This window comes from Crocodylus siamensis, chromosome 5 (assembly GCF_052110815.1).
Source record: "Crocodylus siamensis isolate JL-2025a chromosome 5, ASM5211081v1, whole genome shotgun sequence".
Lineage (NCBI taxonomy): Eukaryota > Metazoa > Chordata > Crocodylia > Crocodylidae > Crocodylus > Crocodylus siamensis.
This window is the reverse complement of record NC_143399.1, coordinates 22,844,768-22,868,236: the sequence shown is the minus strand read 5'-3', so window position 1 is coordinate 22,868,236 and position 23,469 is coordinate 22,844,768.

The following is a 23,469-nucleotide window of genomic DNA, read 5'->3' as shown; positions in this document are numbered from 1 at the left end:
GCCCACAGCTCCCTGCCCCCACACCCCGGCTGTGCCTGAGCCCTGGCTGCTGCCAGCATTCCCTCCAAGCTGCACGGTGTGCGCAGCCATGCAGGCACGCCTGGCAGTGCGGCATGAGTGCACCTGTGTGGCCGCGCATGCCATGCAGCTTAGAGGGCACGCTGGCTGCCACCCACAGGAATCAGCAGCCGCTGAGGCTGGAGTGCAGAGCCCGCCTCCCTGACCCTCCACCCTGTCTCCTCCCCTGCGGGTGGCATGGCCACAGCAGAGCCTGTAGCGGGGGAAGGATGCAGGCTGCCCACTGTGGGCTAGGGCCTCCCCACCCCACTGCCCTTCCTCCAGGCTGCTGCAGCCCAGCAGCTGGGATCTGGTGCGGGAGAGAGCATGGTGCCAGCTGCGACCCCATCCACTGATGTTGTGACTCCACTTGGGGTCGTGACCCATAGTTTGGGAACTGCTGTTCTAGAAGGTGGTCACTGTACCCAACCCACTCCCCTTCCCCCCTCTCCCCTTGGCACCTGGGGGACTAGTGGCTGTGACAAGCCATCCCCATGCTCACAGCCCTCTCCCAGGCCATTTTGGCTAAGAACCCCAGAAGTAAGGGGTCCAGTGCACAGATGGGGTGGGGGTGGGGGCAGTGAAATGCCTCATCCGGACTGCTTAAAGAATAGGGCCCCAGACCTCTAATTACTGAACCTCTAATTACTGGGGTGTCTGTTTTACAGCGCTAGGAGACCAGTCACTCCTTCCCCTCACTTCCCTTCCTTCCTGAAGCACAAGTGAAGGTGACAGGCCCTTTCTTCCTCCCCTGGCCTTGGAAGATGCAGAATGGCAGCCTATCTCCTATTTTGTGGTAACATAAATGTGCTTCATTCATACCACCCTGGCCTCTTTATCTCTCAGGGCTATGCCCAGCTACTGGGAGAAGCTGAGCCTCCTCCCAGCTTCCCAGATCACTGGCACTGAAAAAGCCACCACTCCCCCTTGCCCCTCCCCCCCCACATCCCTGAAAGCAAAGCTATCCCTCCTCTCCCCTCCCACAGTCACAGCCCTCAGTGAGAGGATCTAAATGCCTGCCCTTATACTTCATTTTATCAGCAAAAGTTGCAACTTCACACAAAGCTCTGCATCTCCCCTGTCAAACTGCAGAAACACCACCTGTGTGAGGAAGGGCAGTGCATGGAAGATGCAATGCCAGCTCAAGGACAGGGGCCACACAGCTGTAGAGCACGTGAGGGATGTCTGCAAGAGGTGTCGAAGAAGTAAGGAGGAGATGCTGCAGGCATTGGCTGCTGCCTCTGAGCGTTGGGCATGCACAGCTGGCTTCTGGCACCAGGAGCTGCATGAGGAGAGATTCCAGATGTGGAGACACCACCAGGCTGGAGGATGCCTACACCTGGTCTGGCAAGGTGCAGGAGTGGGGCTTGAGATGGCCACCCACAGTTTTGAGGAGGCAGCCTGCACTTCAGCAGAGGTGACAGAGTCCCAGCACCACCTCGCGGCTCAGGGACAGGTAGCTGCGTCCCATGGCAACCAGCTGCTGGATCATATACAGATGGTTGCACATGAGGTCCCACAGCCTCCAGTGAGTCACACGAGGTGACAAGCGGGACACGCTCCCGTCTCTCCATACTTGGGCATGGGATTATGAAGGGAGAGCACTTTCTCTGAGGCTTTTCTAGAAACATCTGGGCAGGATGTGGAGGAGGATCCGTAGCGAGGCAGTAGGGGGCTGGTCGTGGTTGCCCATGCTCAGCAGCCAATCAGGGTGGCCTAGGTGCTCGGCTGCCTGTGCCCCCTACCCACCTCCTACCCCCCCACTGCAAGCATGAACATGTATACTGTAAACTAGGTCACTTAGAAAAGAACATGTAATTTAGATCAATTTCTCCCCCCAGTTTTTTTGAACATCTGTACATGGCCTAAGTGTGCCCTTGGTGCAGGCTCCCTTCATCACTGCATAAAGTTAATGCAACAAATGCTATTACAATTGTAAAATAGCACAACCCAGTATGCTTCACATTTATCTTTAAATTATTCTGAATTTGCAATAGACAAAGAAACAAATCCCATTTCCAGATACATGATGTACATGCGACTGAACAGATGTAACATACTGGAGAGAGATGCCAACTTACTACTGCACTATTACCAATCTCCTTTCCTAATGCCTAGTGTGACTAGGGACTTCTAAGTGATACTGCTTTCTTTTCTTTTTCATGTCCTTGTGACAAGATATTTAGCAGAATTTGCAGATTTGTTGGAATCTGACAGGTCCGTGCCATGAGTGTATCTACTATGACTTAGTGATACTGCAATATGCATAAAAAAATAGATTAAATTCAATAATTATAGTGTTAGAGCCTCTTCCTTCTTTGCTGTGCCACCAAGCATATTTAAATCAGATAATAACATTTCTTTCTGTCTCTCTCTCTCACACACAACATTATTAATACATCATTTGCTTGCTAAGATGACAAAATCTGGGGAAAGGAAGTACATTTTGCTGGACCACAAATTCACAGCAAGAATCACTGTTGCAAACCTACCTCCCACCTCTCTATCTAGCTGCTTAACAAGCTTCTTCCCTTTGTTGTCTTCCCTAGCCGTCTGATTATGTTTCCCAGTCTCAGCTTTCTTTTCCAAACACTGGACATCATGGCTTATGAACCAAGTTTGTCAGCATTTGCCTACTATCTTCCCATCTCATCTACATAGCCTCTCTGGCAGAGTTAGCTGCAATGTGTTACTCACAAGCTGGTTTCTCACAAGGGGATGACAGGACTACTGCAGTGTCTGCTTGTTTTACCAACCCCCACACAGACAGCAGAAAATATTCCGCTTGCCATTTTCCCCACTTTCTAGCAGTGCCATGTTTGTTGGGCGTGCAGGCACATATCTGTATATCCCACTGTCTCGGCTCGCCTGGTGTCTGCGTTCTCGTGAGTCCCCGGAGCAGTGAAACAAGCAAGAACGTTGTTCTCTGAAGCACTCTGATGTTTATAGTCCTAACAAACTCTGGAAGTTAGTAGCTGAGACTGTTGTATTGTTATAGTCCGCCTTTTGCCGAACTGATGGATGCTTTAATATTAAAGGGGCCATATGGGAGGCATTTTAAAACAAAGGTTAGGGAGGAGATATATGATCTGTCAACTTTTGACAGCGCCCTTCATTTTTCAGTTTTGTTTTGATATTATAGGAAACAATTACTGCCTCTTGTAGGGGGGGGAAAAAAAAATCGGGGCTAGAGCTGACACGTTCAATTAATAAATGAGCCGGCTATGCATAAAGGTAGTAAATTCAATTTCATCCGCAGGCAGTTGAGCAACATGAAAATGTAGTCAGATCTACTTTATAGCTCATGTGTTCGTGAAATAGTTGGTTGGAGAGCTAGATGGTAGTTAGGTTGCCTGCCTAGGCCTTCCATCAACCTGTGTTCAACTCCCTGCTCTGTTACAGATTTCCATCAAGACCTAGGGCAGATCACTTAGCTTCTCTGGGCCTCAATATAAGGAACAGTAAAATGGGGAACAGTATGACTTTTGTAGCTTGCAGAGGTGGTGACAGATAACTTCATAAAGAATGCTGGGTAATCAGGTTCTAGGGCATGAAGGGCCAGATCTGAATTTTTTACTAAATTCACAATGCTGCTGAAGGTTGTAAGTGACCAAGGCTTGTGGCAGAATGACTATACACACAAGGACTTCAAAGAGTCATATATTTTTAGGGTGACAGATACAAATTAAATCAAGGCCTTAGCTTTCCCTCTAACCTCATCTGTTTATTACAGAAACAAAAGTAGAGGAAGATGTGCAAAAGGAGATTTCACATGCCTCTCTTCTGTTCTGGAACTGTTTTAACATTAATTCACCTGCTAAGTCTGTCAGGAGCCATGGTGGAAGTGAAGAGCAGAGGGTGCACTGGGCAATGCACTGCTCTCTAAGCAAAGAGGAATTTCTGCATGTTGGTTCTACTTAGTTTTATGGACCCTTGGTACTGGCACAGTAGCAAAAAATTAACAACTGGGCTCTCTAGGCATCTATCCAAATGCTCAGGGGTGGGCATTTTAATTAGAGTGGCTATTGGGAACCACTCTAATTCAAACACCCACAGCGTCTTGTGTATTCAACATCCTAGGCTTCAAAATAGTGGTGGGATCACTTTAACTAAACCTCATTCAATGAGCTTTAGTTAAAGCATCCCTGCTGCCATTGTGAAAGGCACGGATGCTGAATACACGTGACAGCGAGGCTGCTGGAGCATTCCGAGTCGAATGCTTCAGCAGACATGCTGCATTCTAATTAAAATGCATCGGAGCAGATGTCCTGGCATGTGTACTGGCACCCTCTATTTTTAACACAGAATTTGAAAATTAGATTAAGTAGAAGACAATTTAAGGAGCTAGAAAATAAAGATTCCAGTCAAAGAAGTGTCATCCCAGACATAATTTTTGTTATTATGCAACTGATTCAGAGTAATAGGGATTTTCAAAGTATGTGAAACAATAGGTTCAGAGAATTGCAGTACAGGAATTCAGAGATGTTAATTTTGGGGGAGAGTGGGGAGCTATCAGGAAATCCATGAGTGATCCTGAAAAACATTAGGCACAATCAACTGCTGAAAAAGTGAAAGTTGCCAAGGACAAAAAGCCAAAATTGCTTCCTAAGTGTCTCCTCAAAGCCTGAAAAGCACAAAGAATGTTCTGTAAATGGAGAAGGGAAAACCAAATACAGATGCAGAGAGCTGGGAAAAAGATAAGGCCAGTCAAAATGGAATGAGTTAATTCTAGTTAAAGATTTGAGGAATTAAAGGAGTGTTCATAAGTAGATCCAGAGAAAAAGATACTCTAATGAGAAATTGGGCCTCTTAATAAATGAATAGAGAGATTAAGTTACTAGTGATTCAAAAAAAAAAAAAAAAAAAAAGGTTGAGCTACCTGCACTGGGTTTTTCTGGGTTTTTAATTTAGTCTGTAACAAGAGAAATAAAGAAGTATGGCCAGTTAAATAGTAATGGAGATTATGACATGTATATCCACTGGTAAAATAAAGAAAAGGAAAAGAATATCTATTTTACAGAGAACCTGTGGGGAGTTTCCACAGTCCCTGGGGCCAATCAGTTATATCTATATATCTATACCACGCGCACACACACAAACCCAATGCCCTCAAACAGCACCCCCCCGGAAAAAAACAAAACCAAATTAAAAAAAAACACCCTTTGTTTCATTAGAAATGTCCTAACTCTATGTTTGAATGCAATTAAGTGCAATGAAGCCTCAGATCATTTGTGGTGAAAGCATTGGTCTGATTTAAAGAAAATTATAATAAAAAGATAGGATGCTTGTTGCTTCAGACAAATTTGTTCTTTTTTTATTGATTTGGTCACAAGAATAATGGATGAAGGGAATGCAGCACAATGGATACAGGAAGAACCATGGGGCACGTCCAGATGAGCGTGCACATGCCTCTTGCCCCATCTCAAATGCCTTTGAGACCTGCACATGCCTCTTGCCCTGAATGAAAAAAATGTTCCCTGTGCTGCAAACTTGCAGGGTGGGGAGAAAATTAGACCCCTGCATATCCAGGTGTCAAACAAAAACCTGGGGGAAAAATATGGGTTGCTTAAGGCAACAGGAGGCTCAGTCCTCCAGAGACGCTCTGACAAAATGCCAGAGCATCTCTATGATTGGCCTTTTCTGGGTCCTGAAGCACACTGCCTGCCCGCACTGGGATGGGGCACTGTGGGGACTGGGGGGGTCAGGGGGAGCTGGGGCTGGGCACTGCTGGGATCAGGGGCCTTGGGGGGCAGGTGGGGGGTGGGGCTGGGCACTGCAGGGATCAGAGGGCTGGGGGAACAGGCATGGCCAGTGGGAGTACCCCCATAGTCCCCTCCCCCCTCCTCCAGCCCCGCCAACCCCTTACTCACCGGTTCTGGAGCATCTCCCTGGAGGACCCAGCCTCTGGTTTCCTTAGGGCATGGTCTAGGACTGTGCCCTTCTCTGCTTTTCTAACCTTCATTTTTTTTTAGACCCCTGGATATCCAGGGGTCTAATTGTCTCCCCACACTGCAAATCTGCAGCGTGGAGAACATTTTTTCATTCCCACACGTTCCTTTTGCCCTGTCTCAAAGAGGTTTGAGATGGGGCAAGAGGTACGTGCACGCCCATCTGGAAGCGGCCCATGGAGGGCAGGACAGGACTTAAAAAGGGACTGCTGAGCCATGACCATCCTCTTTAAAATAAAATTTTACATGAAACCTGTTACTATGCCCCTACTTCTCATCCTCTCTTTTCCAAATTAAACAAACCCAGTTTCTTCCACCTTTCCCCGTGGTCATTTTTTCTAAACCTCACATTTTCTTGCATTCCTCTGGACACTTGAATTCACATACATTTTTTCAAGTGTGGCAGCCGTGCTTCAACTCAGACCTCAGCAATCTTGAGTGGAGTGGAATAATTACCTTGTCTTACACAGAACACTTCTGCTAGTTCAGGGGGTGTCAAACTTGCATTGTGCCTTGGGCCAGATCTGGACTGCAGAGCTCTTCACAAGCTGGATACAGCCCAGCGCATGGGGGGAGGACAAAGGTGTGTAAGCAGTGGGGAGCTTGGCAGCCACAGGGTGACCAACATCTGTGTCGCATAGCCCTCACTCTCCCTGCTTGCTGTCAGTGGGATGTCCACAGGGCCCCAGATCACTTTATTTGGTCCTATTCAATTTGCAGCCAACTATAACTCCCAGATCCCTTTTTATAGTACTGCTACCTTGTCAGTTACTCCCCATTCTGTATTTTTGCACTTGACTTCCTTGTGTTTAAACTTACTGATTTCCAGGATATTAATACTTTTTCTTAATATTGTTTTGAATTCCTCTCCTCCATAGCTGTTGCAATGATTCCAAAGAAGGTGTCATCCAAACATGTTATACGTGTACTCCATCATCCAAGTCATTAATGGCAGTATTGAATAGTACCATCCCAAAACACTCTATGGTAGGACTCCATTTGATATGCCCTCCTAGTCTGACAGTCATGTATATAGCAAAACACCTCTCACAAAATCTCATTTGAAAAATTAATTCAAATTAATGATCGCAGGGACTGGAGACTGGTGGGAGGAATATAAACATAAGGTAATAATAAAAGGTAAAATATCATGTTGAGGGAGTGGTCCAGAGCCAGTTTCATTTAAATATTAATGGTCTTAAGAGGTAAACAGCACATCAGTGAGTACTAAATTCATCAGCATTGCATATTCCAGTGAAGGACAAAGATAGTCATTGATGTCATTAAGGATTTTACTTGAAAGACAAAATGAGATTCTTCTTTTCAAATGAAATCTGAGATGCATTATCATTTGAAGCCTGGCTATTCAATGGGAAAGAGAGGCTGAGAATTCTAAAAAAGCTGAAAGACAGTGAAGAATAGCAAATCAGCACTTACAGTGAAGAGCTATGGCAGCCCGTATAGTGACTGATTTTGCATTGCATACACAGACGTGTCACAGACCGAAGAGGCACTAGTCCTTCTCCATGTGGCTTGGATGAGACTGCATTTAGTGTTTTAGTACTGTGACGCTGGAAAGATATCAACAAACTGAAAGTAATTCAGAGAAAAGTGGAAAAATGATGTATAGGCTGGACAGTCTGATTTATGACGAAGGATTAAGATTGACTAAGGAATGACTGAGGGGGATATTATAACCAGCTACAAGTGTTTGACAAGGAGGGAGTGAAATTACTCAGGGCTGACAGCAAATTATAACTAGGAGTAACACAATGAGAGGGAGAAAAGGCTTCTCATAGATGCCACCTCAGTCCAGGATTGTGGATACTGTTTGGTTTTAACTGATGGCCATCTTGTTAGGCTGAGCAAATCTCCCCAGACCCTGACTCTAGAAAGCAATCCTATCCCAGCAAGAAGATTCCATAGCCTACCTGTTCTTTGCGTAACCTCTCACTTCCATGGATCTACAATTTGTGCTTCTATTAAAAGGACACCATTTGCTAATAAAAATTAAAATCTCGGTGACTTTCACATATATAGTTATATGGCTAGGACTTGAAATATGGGTCTCACTTGAAAGATGCTATTTGTAGTTTTCAAGTCAAGCAAATAAACTGGAAGGTTCGTATTCCAGGAGTCCCACCATAATGTGCCTCCCCCAGAGTCATGCTGGTACCAAGCACGTCAGTATGAAATAAACACGAATCTCATGCATCAATAAGGCACCCGTGCCCTACTTCCTTCTCTCTCCCTTAAAAAGGTCCATGCCTATTATTGGGCCAGAACTTCAGTTGGTGTGAAGCAGTCTCACTCTATTGGTGTCCATGATGTTTTAAAATTATTTACAGTATACAACACCCAGAGTATGTCAGGTGCTTTCCAAACAAATAAGGAGACAAGCTCTGAGGAGCTGACAATCCAAACAAGTTAACAGTGTTAACAGGATCCCTAATGAAGCACCCTGTGGTGTGAGCACTAATTCATGGGGGGAGATGGGTACATCTAATGCAATACAGCAAAGTCAAGTCTGCCTAGGTTTGCAGTTCTGCCTCAGTTTACTGTAGGTGAGAGTGAGCATTTAGGAATTAGTGCATCTTACTAGTGATAACAGTGTCATAGCTCCTACTTGCCAGAGGCTGTCAATATCAAATCCAACTGCAATTCCCATTGAAAGCAGGGCACCTACAGGCAATTCTCAAGATTTAACCATCAATAGTGAATGAACCACTAGTAAATGAGCCAATTATTGAAGAAAGTGAGAGAGCACTCAGGAATTGAGGCTTATGCATGCACAATAGCACACAAAGCATTTGCTAATTCAGCATATGACAGAAGGATATCTAGCCCAACATGCTTGCCATTTTTCAGATGCACCCGAACCCACCTTCCCTATTATTATGCAATGCACCCACATCCTTCCTTTGACAAAATGAATCACTTTCCCTGGAAATAATTTTCCATAGCTCTATTACTATACTATATGAGGCAATGAATTCTGCCTAAATATGCTTTTAGATCCCAGTTTAAAAAAAAAAAAAAGAGGACAAAGTATTTGCTTAAATGCTTTGTTGAACTGTATCCTACATTTTCTGATTCTTACATGGAGTCCTGTACTTTTTTTAACCACTCTGGTCCATCAGTAGCTGATATACCTTGGGGATGAGCAACCTTATAAAAACTAGATAGAGAGAAAAACTAAGTACATTTCAGCTTGCAAAGTTTGACAAGCATCACAGACGGAGGTTGGAGAAGAAACTAGAAATAGAAGTAGGTAACCTTTAGCAGATAAATGGTAACCATTAGCAAACAAAATTAGCATTGCCTTGTATATTATTTACAGTTGTATATTGTTATTGATGTAGTCACAGGTTAGGTCAGGAAATCTTTAAAAAGATTAAAAGTCTATGAAAGGTATTTAAGAGATTTCATTCAGTATTATGAAATGAGCAGTATCCAAAGTGAGATATTGTTACCCATCTCTACCTAGGCTATCAAAATGAGATGAAAGAACTCTGCGGTATACTTGTCCAGCAGGAAGCCTGGATAGGGTTTCTGCCATAGTTGCTGCTGAAACAAAAGCTAGAGCTTGTAGGGAACAAATGAATATTTCTCTGTGTTATACCAATAATAAACTTTCCCTGTGGAGAAATGTCCATTGCTTCCAGCAAGCAGAAAACTAGATACCTAAAACATGACAAATGGACTGTGTTCAAAAGTTGGTTAATTGGAATCTCAGTTTGTGGAGATGTGATTTGTGTCGCTCAAAGCTATGACAGTTAATCTGTTCTCACTGGCAACTTAAATAGAAACTAGAGACTATTTTTTGGCATCCACATGCTACATGCAAGTGTTCACTGTTTCAGTTTTCAAAATTGTGGAAATGGAGTTACCTTGGATATAGTTTTTACCCATTCTTGAAGAGTGTGAATTGATTTGAAAAATTCTACCTCAATCTTATCTGCCTTTAATATTACATTAATGCAGAGTCACAACAGGGTTCTTGAATTATTAAAAGAAGCTATGGCTGGAACCAGTTCTTGAGAATTTAGACTGATACTCCACTAATTGGGCTTTTCAGAGATGTGTAGTAATTGAAACCTATCTTGTACTCCTAAAATAAACATAAGCATGTGAACTCAAAGACTGTGCTATATAGAGGACCCTCATCATGGTTAACTAATGATTTCAAGAATACCTGATCCCCTAAAATATTTGACCAACTCTTATCAGTAGCTGATACTTTGGTTCTCACATTGGCTGTAGTGACGGGATATTCTTTCACTTCTCTAATTGCTCTTAGGTATGAACACCTGCAATATATTAGTGATTTAGCAGACAAATGTGCTTACATACACTAAGCAATGACAAAATGACAAATGATGCAATTTTTTTTTTGGGGGGGGGGAGTATGTGCACCCATTTTTTTCATAGCAGGCCTTGAGAACACAGAAAAAAAAATCAGTAATTTGATTCTGCACTCACTAATACCTTAATTGCCTGAGTGTCTAATTTAAACAAACATCTAACTTAAACAAGGTAAATAACCCAGTTGAAATCAGTGGCACTAATCATATACTTCAAGTTAGGCATGTGCCTAAATGCATTTGAATCTGGGCTTTACAGAAGTTTTGACCTCAATCTTGTGAAGCTTAGTCACAGGCTTAACTAAAGCTCATTTGAACAGTAATGAACTGATGAACTCAGGGCAAGTGATTTCAGGATTATCTCTGTTCAGGTCACTGGAGTTAAACCCATGCTAGTGAAAATATGACCAGACATTTTTATGCTGTAATTGAAAAAATGGTTTTTGGCAGAACCCATATGCCAACAGAAGTCATTAAAATAATAGCTGGTCAGAATACCTGGGAAAACAGCAGCCCCAAACACCAGAAGAGGAAGCCTCACAGCTTCTCAATGTTTCATTTTATGTAAATGTTGTAGCAGGATGGAAGTCCTAGGGTCGCCGTGCTGCCTACCCTAGGGTCGTACCCTCTCTGTACCATGCCAAGCACACTTCAAGCACCCTCAGAATCTCGTCCGCCACATCTTTGTGAATCATAGGGAGGCTGTCCTTTGTCCTCCTGGCTACGGTTCCTGAGATATACTGGACCAGTGTTCGGTACAGGGTGTTCAGTTACACCCCTGCCTCATGGGCTATGCATGGCTCCAGCCACCCCTTAACCATGCCCCAAGCCTCGCTGGTGGACCAGACGTTTGTCTGTCCCTCTTGCCTTCTCTCTCTCTGGGGCCTTCTGGCGGCCTGCTGCCTCGCTGGGCCTTCTGGCGGCCCACGCTCAGGGCTGGGGCTCCCGCACTGTTGTGGTTCCCCTATGAGGCCTCCTCCGCCCCCTTATAGCCTCGCCCGGTCCTCCAGTGTAAACAACAAATATAAAACACAAGCCTCTGTTTATAACTTAAATTCATGGCTAAAACATCCTCTGAGCCACACCACAAGTGCTCCCTCTCTCACCTGTATCACCAGCTGCACCCACAATCAGGCTTTTCCTTTTTTCCACTCAGGGCAGAGCTCCTTCTCCTTTGGTCGCAGGCTGGGGCCCTCCCCTGGCCTCCGCCTGTGGTTTATATAAGAGCCAAGCCCTGCCCCTTTCCTGTGAGCTGACCATGCAGGTGTTGGCTACTTGCTTCCCCTGGTTGCCCCAGCAACCGGCACCTGGGTGACCATTCCTACTCTTCAAGTAGCAGGCACCTTAGTGCCCTGCTACAAATGTTCTAAATAATTATATTTAAAATTCTGTTAAATTATACTAAACTTTTCAAACTTCTAGTAGAAAAGCTAATATAATTATGGTAGAGACTCTTCATCATCTACCCGAATGGAAATCCCTCTGGACAGGACTTCTTACAAAAACCTCTGCATAAATTATATACCCAGCAACACTATGCAAGTCATTGCTGAATGTATTAACAATTCCAGTAACCACTTATGCATGTGAGTGATTTTTCATATGAGTCATCCCTATCAATACATCTCAAAAATGAAGCAGAATAAAAGATTGAGTTGACTGTAATTCACAACATTCAGCTGGAAACTATTTTTTTTAACAGTGTAGACTGTAAAATTGTTGAATTTGCTACCACCTCCAACAGAAGAATCCCAGACCTGCTATGCAAAGAACCATTTAAAAAAAAAATCAAAACTGTCTGGAATTTCTTATTTTTACAAGAGCCATAAGTACTGAAAGATGTTTTTTGAAACAGAGAGAAAAATTGATGAGTTCCATTGAAGCCATTCAGGTAGCTAACCACTCTCCAGAATTCTCACATTCTCCGTAATAGCAACATCTTCAATTTACTTAGCTTTAAGTAAAATCTAAATATTCATTTGGTAAACAGACTATTGTTATGGATCTATGAATATGCTGGCAAACAAATAGCTCTAGCCTCCTCAGTCTTTTACTGCTAGCTGTTAACTTCCACTTGACCATCAGCCATTCCTTTCATTCCTTTTTCAGAGAAAACCAAATCAAGATGGCGCTTTTTCACCAGTAATTTTTGCAGTTTTTCTTTGTGGCTAGTAGTCTTCTGACAATCTAGGAGCAAGCAAGGCAGATATTGTTTGTGAAAGCTCAATTCGCTGTACCTCCGGCAATGGCAGGATCAGACATAAATAATAGTAAACGTTCTATATACCATTAGAATAGGTCAATTTCTGTCAGAATGCCAATGGCGGGAACTCTGCATGTCAACTCTGTGCCAATGGTGGGTCTGGAGTCATGCAGAAATATATAGGGATGGCTGTGAAGATGATTTGGCAAAATTGGCTGGAACATGTGTATCCAGTCCCTGGAGACATTATTTCTGTGGAGCCATGACTGCTGCCTTTTCAAGAGAACTGGCACACAAGGCTGTAGGGTGTGTGTGGGCATATGTTCTCACTGTGTACATGTGCATCAAGTCCTAGGACCCAGTGGTGGAAAAGATGCAAATGTATATCTATTCCCCAGTGACTTAACATGTAGTCATTGATACTTTTGGTTTTGTCAACTCTTGCAATTTAAAATGTAAAACTTCGTGTGAATTACAGTGTAATAGGCCTGGTTCACATCTACTATAAGACAACTTTACATGGCTCTGACAGGGCAAAGGGGCTTAAAATGGGGATAAGCAAGTATATGTTACATTATACCCACTTATGGTCATTTTACACTGACATGTCAGGAAGCCTTAGCATAAATGAGAATTAGGCTCATCATATAATGATTTTATGAAAGTGGTTATTATGAAAATCTGGAAAAATTAACACATTCCCAGTGACCTGAGAGATGCCAAAATCATTACCATACATTACAGGTGATTGGTAGGGGGGCACAGGGGAACATGTGCCCCCCCCCCCAAGATTGGCCCCCCCAAAGTGCTGGGGGGCCCATTGATGCACCCCAACTTGGCACCAGTCAGGACAGGGCCAGAAGCAAAGTGGATCCTGCCAGCCTGATTGTACAGTCTGGGACCGCGCTCTGCTTCTCTACCCAGCCCCGCCCCCCCTGACAGTGCTCTGGAGCACGGAGCATCAGAGAGTGCCCCAGCCAACCAGAGCATTGCCCTACCTCCCTTCCCCACGTAGGAGGATGACTTCTTGGGTTTTGCTTGAGATGCATTGGTAGATGCAAGCCAGAGTTTTATTTGCTTTGCCAGCAGTGGTATCGCATTGTGGCTCATGTTCATCTTGTGATCAATCAGGACCCCCAAGTCTGTTGGTTGTGGTGTTGCTGAATGTAGCACTGCCAAGCCTATAAGTATGATGTGGATTCTTTCTCTTGAGGTGGAGCACCTTGCATTTCTCTGTGTTGAATGTCATCATTAGGTTTTGATCTTCCCACCTTGCAGACCTCTCCAGGTCAGCCTGAATCCCCAGCCTATCTTCTAGCATGACTGCACTTCCCCATAGCTTGATGTCACCTGTGAACTTAGCCAATCTGCTTCTGACAAGCAAATTCAGATAATTTATGAATATATTAAAGAGTACTGGTCTGAGTACTGAACCCTGGGGGATGCCACTGGTTACCATGTGCCATGTTGACTCTGTTCCATCGACTATTGCTCTCGGGGTCTGACCACGGAACCAGTTCTCCAGCCATCAGACTATAAGATTGTCAAGGCTGCAGTTCCCCAGTTTTCCCCAATCTCATATGGCTACTCAATTTAAGAGCTCTAAGCTTTTGAGAAGTGTATGAAATGTGTGGATTCACTGTTAACTTCACAAAAAAAAAAGAAAAGAAAAATACATTACCGATCCACCCCAAACCAACCAGCTGCTCTTCTACATATAAGAGGGCAATTTCTGGAAAATGTCAAGCATTTTCCAAAAAAGTAAACATAGATGACAATATTTAACACTGGATTACAACAGTCAGTTCTGCCTTTGGACATCTCTAAAATCATGTCTTGAGTGATAATGATCTTAGGACCCAACTTCTCATCTACCAGGCTGCTGTCATCCCTACTTTGTTGTGTGGGTGCAAAACTAAGGTGACATGTCAGAAGCATTTGGAAGCTTTGGAGCACTACCATCAGCAATATCCTTGGGAAATCCCTCAGATCAACTGGAAGCACAGAAGAATGAATGCCAGTGATCTGGCTCAAGCAAACACCACCAATGTTGAAGCCATGTTTATACAGTAGCCAGCTTTGTTGGGTAGGACAGGTCATAAGGATGACTGACAACCAGTTCCAAAAACAAATCCTATACTCTTAACTCACTGATGGTCACCACTCTATAGGTGGGCAAAAGAAGAGATTCAAGGACACCCTGAAGGATAATTTGAAGAAATGCAATGTTAACATCAATACCTGGGAGACTCAAGCATTGAATCATCCCCAAGAGCACCTTGATGTACAACAAGGCATTAATCATTTTGAGCAAACTCTCCTCACTATGAAAACAGATAGACAAGAGAGACAGAGGGAAAGAGCTGAGACCTGACATCACCAGGACCTGTTCCTTTTTCAGTGTCTGTGGAACTTGGATCGGTCTCCTCAGATATGTCCAGGCTTACCAGTACCTTCCCTGTTTACTGAAAGATTGTCATCCTTGTATTAAGGGACTGCCGATAACTATAATGTTTTTAATTCACAAGCAGCATCCCACCACAATTCTGGAGTTTTGATTGTGTGCTAATACTAAGATTTAGAGAATATTAAAAAAAACCCGGAGAATAAGGCCATTTACTGTCACTGAAACCTGAAAACTCTTATTCACAAAAGTAGTTGCTACTCACATGACAGGCCTGTTTGATTTCAGTGGGATTGCTGACCTCAGTGAGATCTTGTTTATAAGAGTCTGGAGAATCAAGCTTTTAGTTGTTATGCCATCAACAAAAAACACGGCTGTTTTACTTTATTCAGTGTCATTACACTATAGTTGAGCTTGGCCCATATGATTATATGTAAGGTGATCATATGCAAGCTTGGTTGTATGTTATAAATAGAGGGGATGATTCTCTTCACAGGCTAGTTTGTCACTGAGCTAATGCTTTGATCACAGTGAAATTTCTCCCAACTGACATGGGTATAAAGGAAATCAAAATGAGACGAAAGTGTCTTCATTAAATTTAGAACCTGGTTAGATACAAAGAAAAAATGCATTTCAGAAGTGAACCATAAAAAGTGTTTAGTAGGTTTAAAAAAATCATTTCTAATTGTGACATCTATGTTGCAAATTACTATTTCTCTTCTATGGCTTTCTTTATTAAGTTTGTATCTATCACCCTTGGGCCCCAACTCATTGAAATCAGACCAAAAAATCTCCTAAAACAAAATGATGTGGAACTCAGAGGGCTTTTGTTGCCTTTTTTTAAACTAATGTTAACCTAGGGTGTGTTTATTTATCTAAGCTTTGGGTAAAGAATTGCATTTCAGTGTCTTCACTAAATGTCAAAAGCCATTAGGGTAACATGACTGATTTTTAGTTGCCTGCTCTTATTCTCCTGTATGTAGCTCTCACCATTCCTGTTTTCCTTTATTTCATCATAACACCAGTAATAGAATTTCATTTCACCTTAATAAAACTGAGTCAAAGCATCTCATTCTATATATTCCTATTTTACTTTAAACAGACACTGATTAGTGATCTGAAAACATGCCATCCCTTACTGCCATCCCTTTCTGCTTCATTTTTTCACCTTTCAGAGTACATCCATTGTTGATTGTGATGGTATTTTACTAGCAAAACAATATGATATCAGCCTTGAGAAGATCTCTCAGCTGGGTCAAACAATTTGCCATAATGAAAATTGGAAAAAGAAAATAAGTGCGTTCACCAAACAGTCAAGAACATTGGCCTTTCTTCGCTGTGCCTCGTGATAACAGATTGGCCTTGCCAACTTCCATCATAAAAGCATTTTCTTCTGTAGAAGATCTTATAATTCTTGTTTTGAGTGATTGCTTTTAGATGACATGTAGCAATAAATATGAACCTTATTTTATTTAGTGACCACTTCTTTGGAAAGAGTGCAAAACAACTAAAGTAGTTGAATATTGAATACATAAAAGCACTATTAAAGAAGGTTAAGGCTGTGTCATAAACCATCTAAAAACTTATTATTTCACAATCAAGTTGATGCATTGGGAGAATAGAATAGGATACAATCACAGGAGCGAAAGCACATTCACAGCCAGAAAAGTCACTGTAATAATGACATCGGGATGACTTCAATACAAGCAGAAGCAAGTCCACTGTGGGCTTATATATTCTACTCCAATAATACCATATCGAAGTCAGCTCACAAGCCACAAGGGGATTTTTTTCCAGTTGACAGCCTTGAAAACACAGCAACCAATCTCGTTCTCACTGAACACAATGGGAGCAAGATCCATAATTACGAATCTGAAAGTTAAGCTGTACTCTTTCTGTCTCTTTCATCAGCACTCCTAATGACAATTTTGCAACTGGAATACAGCGGAGAGACCTGGAGCATGACACAGAACAGAATTCGTGCTGTTCCACACAGACTGGCTCTGAAAGGGTTACGGAGGAAAAATAAACCCAGACAACAGACAGCATATTGAAGGAGATGCCATTTTGCTATAAAGGTATGTATTGGGATCCCTGAGTGTGTGGGAAGAGCAAACCTACTGTTTTACTCCTCAAATAGGGGTACCCTATATTCTCTTCATGGCCTCATCGCCTTCCTGTCTTCCCTCATTCTTTTTGCACTGGCTGTTGCACTAACCAGGAGCAATTCACATTCTCAGAAAACCACGAAGACCTCTGAATTGGGGTGATAAGAAGAAAGGTTTCTTGCATATACAGAATTCCCCACATTACAAAAAAGCTGGCCACAGCTGAGTTTTTCCAGTCATTTTTTTTTTTGCAGACTTCGTGGGTATTGATACTTCTTACAAAGTTAGGGCTTGATCCCACAACATGCTGAGCATTCTGGCCCTGATCCAGCAAAGCACTTAAATTCACACTTAACCTAGAGTTTATGAGTAGTCCTGCTCATTTCAGAGGAACGTCCATCAGTGCAATGCTGAATCCAAGCTAGAGTACTCTACTTCCCAGGACTGAGTCCTTAGTTATGATCAGCATGTTAAAAACCATTGTAAAAATCTAGCTGTGCTTTTCAGATTATGCGTCAGGTGAAATAAAGAAGTATCTGACCTGGAAATTTATTAACCCGTAAGAGCCAGCAAGTGCTAATTCTGTCAGGACTGGATGGTTTCCTGGAGTAAGCCAAGGAGGATGTATGGTTAGAGGAAAGAAGGGTCACAGTATAACTTTTCAACAGAGGCAGTCCTGACTGGTTCCACCTTTCTTGGGTAAGAATCATTTTCCTTTCACCTTACTGGTTTGGCTTTGCTTTGCTTCAGCTTCTGGTTTCATTCCCATCCCCTAACCCTAGTAGGAAAAAGAATTGTCTGGTGGCTGGGATGTGGTAAAGCAAAAGCTAGGTGGCAAAGTGGATATGGAGAGTGTTTTTAACCTATTAGGGGCAGGGGATGGGACTGAAATAAGAAGTTGGAGCAAAGCAAAAAAAAAAAAAGAAAAAAACAAACAAACAAACCAGACAAGCTCGGGGGGGAGATCATTCCTATCCAAGAACAGTGGAATCAGTCAGGACTGCCTCTATTGGAAAGTTGCCATATTTACTTGAATCCAAGATGAATTCCCACCTCCCCATTTAACAAGGGGGAAAAAGCCCCTTGTCTTGGATTCAAGTATGAGGTGAGGGGGCAGGGGAGGAGGGGCAGGCAGCTGCTATGGCTCTGGCCCCAAACTACTGCCTGCCACAGCTGCTGCCTGCCCCCCACAGCCTCTGCTCCCCCACTACCTTTTCCTCCCCACGTGCAGCTTCTGGCCCACAGCAGCCTCTGTCCCCCTCTTGGCCTCACGGCTTCTGGCACTTGCTCTGGCTCTGGTGCCAGCTCCAGCTTCCAGCAGGCTCTGGCCCACTCCAGCCAGGGGCATGGAGCGCGTTTGCCTTGGCTCTGTAGCAGCAGCACTGACAACTCTGGCTGGACCCCAGACCTGGGGCTAGAGCTCCCATGCTACAGCCACTATCACTGCATCCACCTGAGGCCGGTGAAAATACATGCCCTGTGCCCCAGGCTGGAGCAGGGTCAGAGCCTGCCGGAGAAGAAGCCAGAGCCAGAGGTAGAGCAGACATAAGCAGGGTGGGGAGAAGGACGAGTGGTGGAGGGAAGGGGACCTGAGGCTGTGGGGGGCAAGGGGCCAGCCAACGATCCTCTAAGGTCTTCCAAAATGGAGGGAGACTGTGAAGAAAGCTGAGAAAAAAGCCCATTTGCTGTAGGGAGACCCAGGAAAGGAAAGGAAAGCAATGCACACGACAGGTCACAAACACAAGTATGCAACAAAGCTCAGGCTTTAATAGGAACAATGAAACTCAAACCGAGGGAACCTTTTAGGGCTTCCTTTTTTTAGTGGACACTTGAAGGTCCAATTCCAGCACACTTCCATTGTACATAAAGAGGTGAACAGCAGCTGCTTGTCTCCAGGGTGATCATTTACAAGAAGTTTCAATATCTTATAATATATTCACGTGCATTTCTGAAAAAAAAAGTCTGTCAAATCCAACTATCCCCTTTATGAGGCTTATGCTTGACAGATATGGAAGGGAATCTTCCTACCCAAGAGGAAACCAAGACAGGAAGAACTCCCAATTATCTGAATTTCAGTTTTGTAATTCATAAATGGATCTTAAATGTCTATAACAACTAATTCCATCTGCCTACAAAGCTGCTTCTCCAACCGTTCCCTAAAAACCTTAGGACAGTCAGGGTTGTGGAGTTAATACAGCTGCATCATTAACTCTTGGAAAACAACCCTGACATTTCTAATATGCCATGGTTATAACATATTAGTGAGTAACCCATCACCTGAATCAAGGATTGTACCACGCAGCCTGCACTCACATGGGCCACTCATACAGGTAAAAGCTGCAAAATCAATATATAAAAAAAGAGGCAATTAAAAAAATACAACAGTGCAAAGACTTGAAATGCAATAAAGTGCTGTTCTACGTACAACCTGAAGGGGAAAGTCATATTCCCTGCATCTTAATTTTGTCTGATCTTTATTTTACAACTTTTATACTAAATGATTGAACCCTTAAATTTTCATACCTATGTACCACCTGGCTGAGCACCACTTCACCACTTGGCACTAACCAGATGTGTCCTCATTGGAATTAATGTTAACTTTATCTCAATTAAGCAGCACTCAAAATTTACTATCATTAGGCCAAATAGGTTCTTAGGGACATTTTCCAGGAAAGCAGCTGACTCAGTGGCCTACATTGTTTTTGTGGTTGTTGCCATGCCTTTTTAGAATTAAAAAAAAGAGTTCAGACCCTCTTGTTTTTTACCCTGTCATTTTCTATTTGTAAAGGCAATGATTCTTCCTTTTTTTATAAATGATGATATGTGCGGTCCCATGATCTAGCATATCAGTATTTCTGTGTCAGGTGTGCTCAACCTCAAACCCACAGAACTATCTATGCCCTTTGGCATATAGGCTCCCCACAGGTATAGAAATTTAGCAGTAACACAGTGGCAGTGCTAATTGCTGCTCCCCTGCTGCCAAATTTCCAGATATATATGAAGCCCTGCAGGTCAGCTGTTATGGCTCTGCCCCGATGTGCAGGATTGCTCTGCAGCAACATCTTGTGTGCAAGATTGGGCCAGCTTGTGGTGGGACTGGACTGGTGTGTGGATGAGGTATTAAGGATGAGGCCAGTGTGCAGACTGCAAATGTGGGCCAATCCAGCACATGAGCCAGCCCACGAAATACCCCACAACACCCATCTGGTCTGTGAGGGCAAAAGGGTGGGTGCCACTGCTCTGTGTAGATTAAGGAATAGCTTCTCCACTTTTTCTGCTTAGAAGCAAAATTAGATTAATTTTATTTGGGAGGATATTTTTTGCTAGGAAACACTTTTCTGACTGTTCCAGTTTAGAGCAATTCTGCTGTACCTTTTCTAGAGCTGGTGAGAGTGGAACAAAGGCTTGTAAGTGGGTTAGACTCTCCTTTGTTTTTACAATCTATATATAACATCAGGGAGTTTGGTCTATAAGGTCAAAGAAAAAAGTTGCTATTACAGAAAAAGAAAAGCATGAAATGCAGTGTGAATATGTGTGATTCTAATGCCTTTTGGAAAGTTATAAAGTAGGTCTGACCTCCTAGAGACTATTGTTCCTTGGCCTCCAGCTGAGATATTATGTTAACACTAGGGGCTGCTTTTCTCCTCCTCCCCTTCCAGCAGAGTCCCCCCTAGATAAAGTTCTAAGTTTGTTCTCACTTCAGAAGCTCTTCTAAACTGTATAGAATTTAGTAATCTAACTATAAACAATATTACAGTAAAGGCGTGAGGAAAATGCTTAGGTAACACACCTCACTCTCAGAAGAAATGGAATGATATGCTTAGTCTTCATCTAGGACATCCTAGCAGTGACTTTCCAAAGATTCGGCTTAAACAGTTTTGCAAAATATTACTGCAGCTAAAACACAGGGGTTTGACAAATACTTACTAGGCACGTCTGCACGAGATGCTACATCGCCATAGCAATGTGCTCCAGAGACGTAGCATTGGCACGCACAAACTGTGATGCTGCAGCTACATCACTGTAGTGATGCACTCCCTCGTTATAGCACATTGCTGTGGTGACATAGCAGCTAAAAATATCTGCATCACCGGCATGGTGCAGTAACAATGGTGGCACGATAACATAGAGGCACGTACAGACACGCCCACTGTCTTTTGTAGGTAATAAATACATTATGGTGATTGATCTTCTGCTACAATTATTTACTGGGGGCTCACCCCCACTTTAATTTTCCTTGGGATCAGGTTGCACTAGAAACTGAACCACAAATATTTTTTTCCATTAAGTCTTTCATGACTATGAAGGCATACATTAATAAGCTAGGCTCATTTTAATCATGCTTTTATCAAGCCCCAAAATAATAATGATTAGTACTGAAAAAAATGAAGGAGAATTTTCCTTGAATACTGCTTTGGATGAGCAATGAAGTCTGTTCTTTAAAAAGGAAAAAGAAAGGAAATTCTTTTAAAAAGAAAAAGGAAAAAGAAATGGAAAAGGGAAAAGACAAAGGAAAAAAGTCTTTTTTAATTTTTTCCTTAAATTAAATTTCTTATTTTAGGAATATTCTCCCTAAACTAAATCAACTATATTGACAGCATCTGATGAAGTAAGCCTCAGCTCTCAAAAGCTGGTGCTATATAACTACTTTGGTTAGTCTACAACATGCAATTGTACCCTGCTTTGACATTACAACTGCCATGGATCAGTGAGATAGTACAAGACATTTGCCCAGTAGCCAAGAATTGGAGTCACTGGGCACAGCTATATATTCATTAATGCATCATAATTGTTGCTACTGAGCATTAGCGCAGATGAACAATTTTTGTGTGATGCTTAATGCCCATTGGATTAATCTATTGTGCATTAGCATGTTTTTTGCCAGCCGCACTAATGAGCAGTAGAATTAGTCCAATAGACATTCAGAGTCTCGTTTAGATGTGCACACTGTGTCTGAAGTATATTGCATATAGTCTTTTAATATTAGCATCTGAGACATGATTGGAATTTTTCCTGTGATTTCAGTGAGTGCTGAATCAGACCCCCTACCATATTCCTCTCTTCCTCTATACTACTACATGATACACATTTGTAGTCTTTGTTAATATGGAGCTGCACCTGTCTCCATTGTTAATTTTGTCCGATTATTTATACAATTTAGCAGTTTTAAAATATGTGTGAATGCTTTGGTTTGCTTCAGAAGAGTGCTCTCGGTCTGGTTGTATGAGAAGGAGGAGCCATATGTCTACATACTGTACTATCTTTCATTGTCCTTTTGTCATTGTTTGGTGAGCTATTTTTACATCCCCTGAGTTTGAGAGGAGTGGAGTGCAGGCAATGCCCCTGACTTGGGCTCTCTAAGCTCTTTTTTGGTTTGCAGATCCCCTATCTAGGACACCTGTCTGACAGCTGTTGCCCTAGGGCTCTTGCACAATTCACTATGTATTGAAATCATGCCCTGCCTTGCTACAAGGCCATCCTCCTATACTTCATTTTACTTGGCCCAAGTGCCTTGGGATGGATCAACACATCTGGTTATATATTCTTCTATCAATACCTTGGCTTCTTTGAACTATTACAACTAAGTTTGACATTTGAGATGTATTTTCTAGCTGTGTTAGTTATACGTGTTACAGATAACACATATAGTGCTATCTATAATGGAAATGTTGGCATCCCACAATTTAAGTGAGGCACAGACTGACAATAGTGCTCTGAAGTAGTTGGAAACTGACTGGGACCAAAGAATAATACTGAACATTTTGCACTCTGCTTCCAGAAAAGGTGACATTAATTGAATAAGCCACTTTAATTTCTGGCCAATGCTAATAATAAACCCTTTGTAAATAGCCAATTTCTCTCCTAACTATATATTTACTGTAGCTAACTATTGAGAGTTTTCCCCTACTCTGCATCTGTGCTTGTTCTAAATTTTGTGACTATGCAAGGTGTTAGAGCAAAAGTGCTGGAAAATTAAGTCCTGATGTAGAAGTTGGCCAACACTACCCCAACATCAGTCCTGTGTCTTGATTAGGGCAGCTAGGATCTGGAACCAACTTCCAAGGGAAGTAGTGCTGGCTCCTACCCTGGGGGTCTTTAAGAAGAGGCTTAATGCCTGCCTGGCTGGAGTCATTTGAGCCCGGTTTTTCTCCTGCCCAGGCAGGGGGTTGGACTTGAAGATCTACAAGATCCTTCCCAACCCTACTTCTATGATTCTATGATCTGAAGGGACCACTTTTATAAGGGAGCAGAAGAGTTAGTCCTTGGCATAGCTGCTGAAATTGCCCTCAAAGGTATCAAATAATCCCGAATGTGGCACTAATTTTTGAGATGTTAACACCTAAGCACTTGAAACTGGACCGAGACCAGCAAATTTATTTCATGC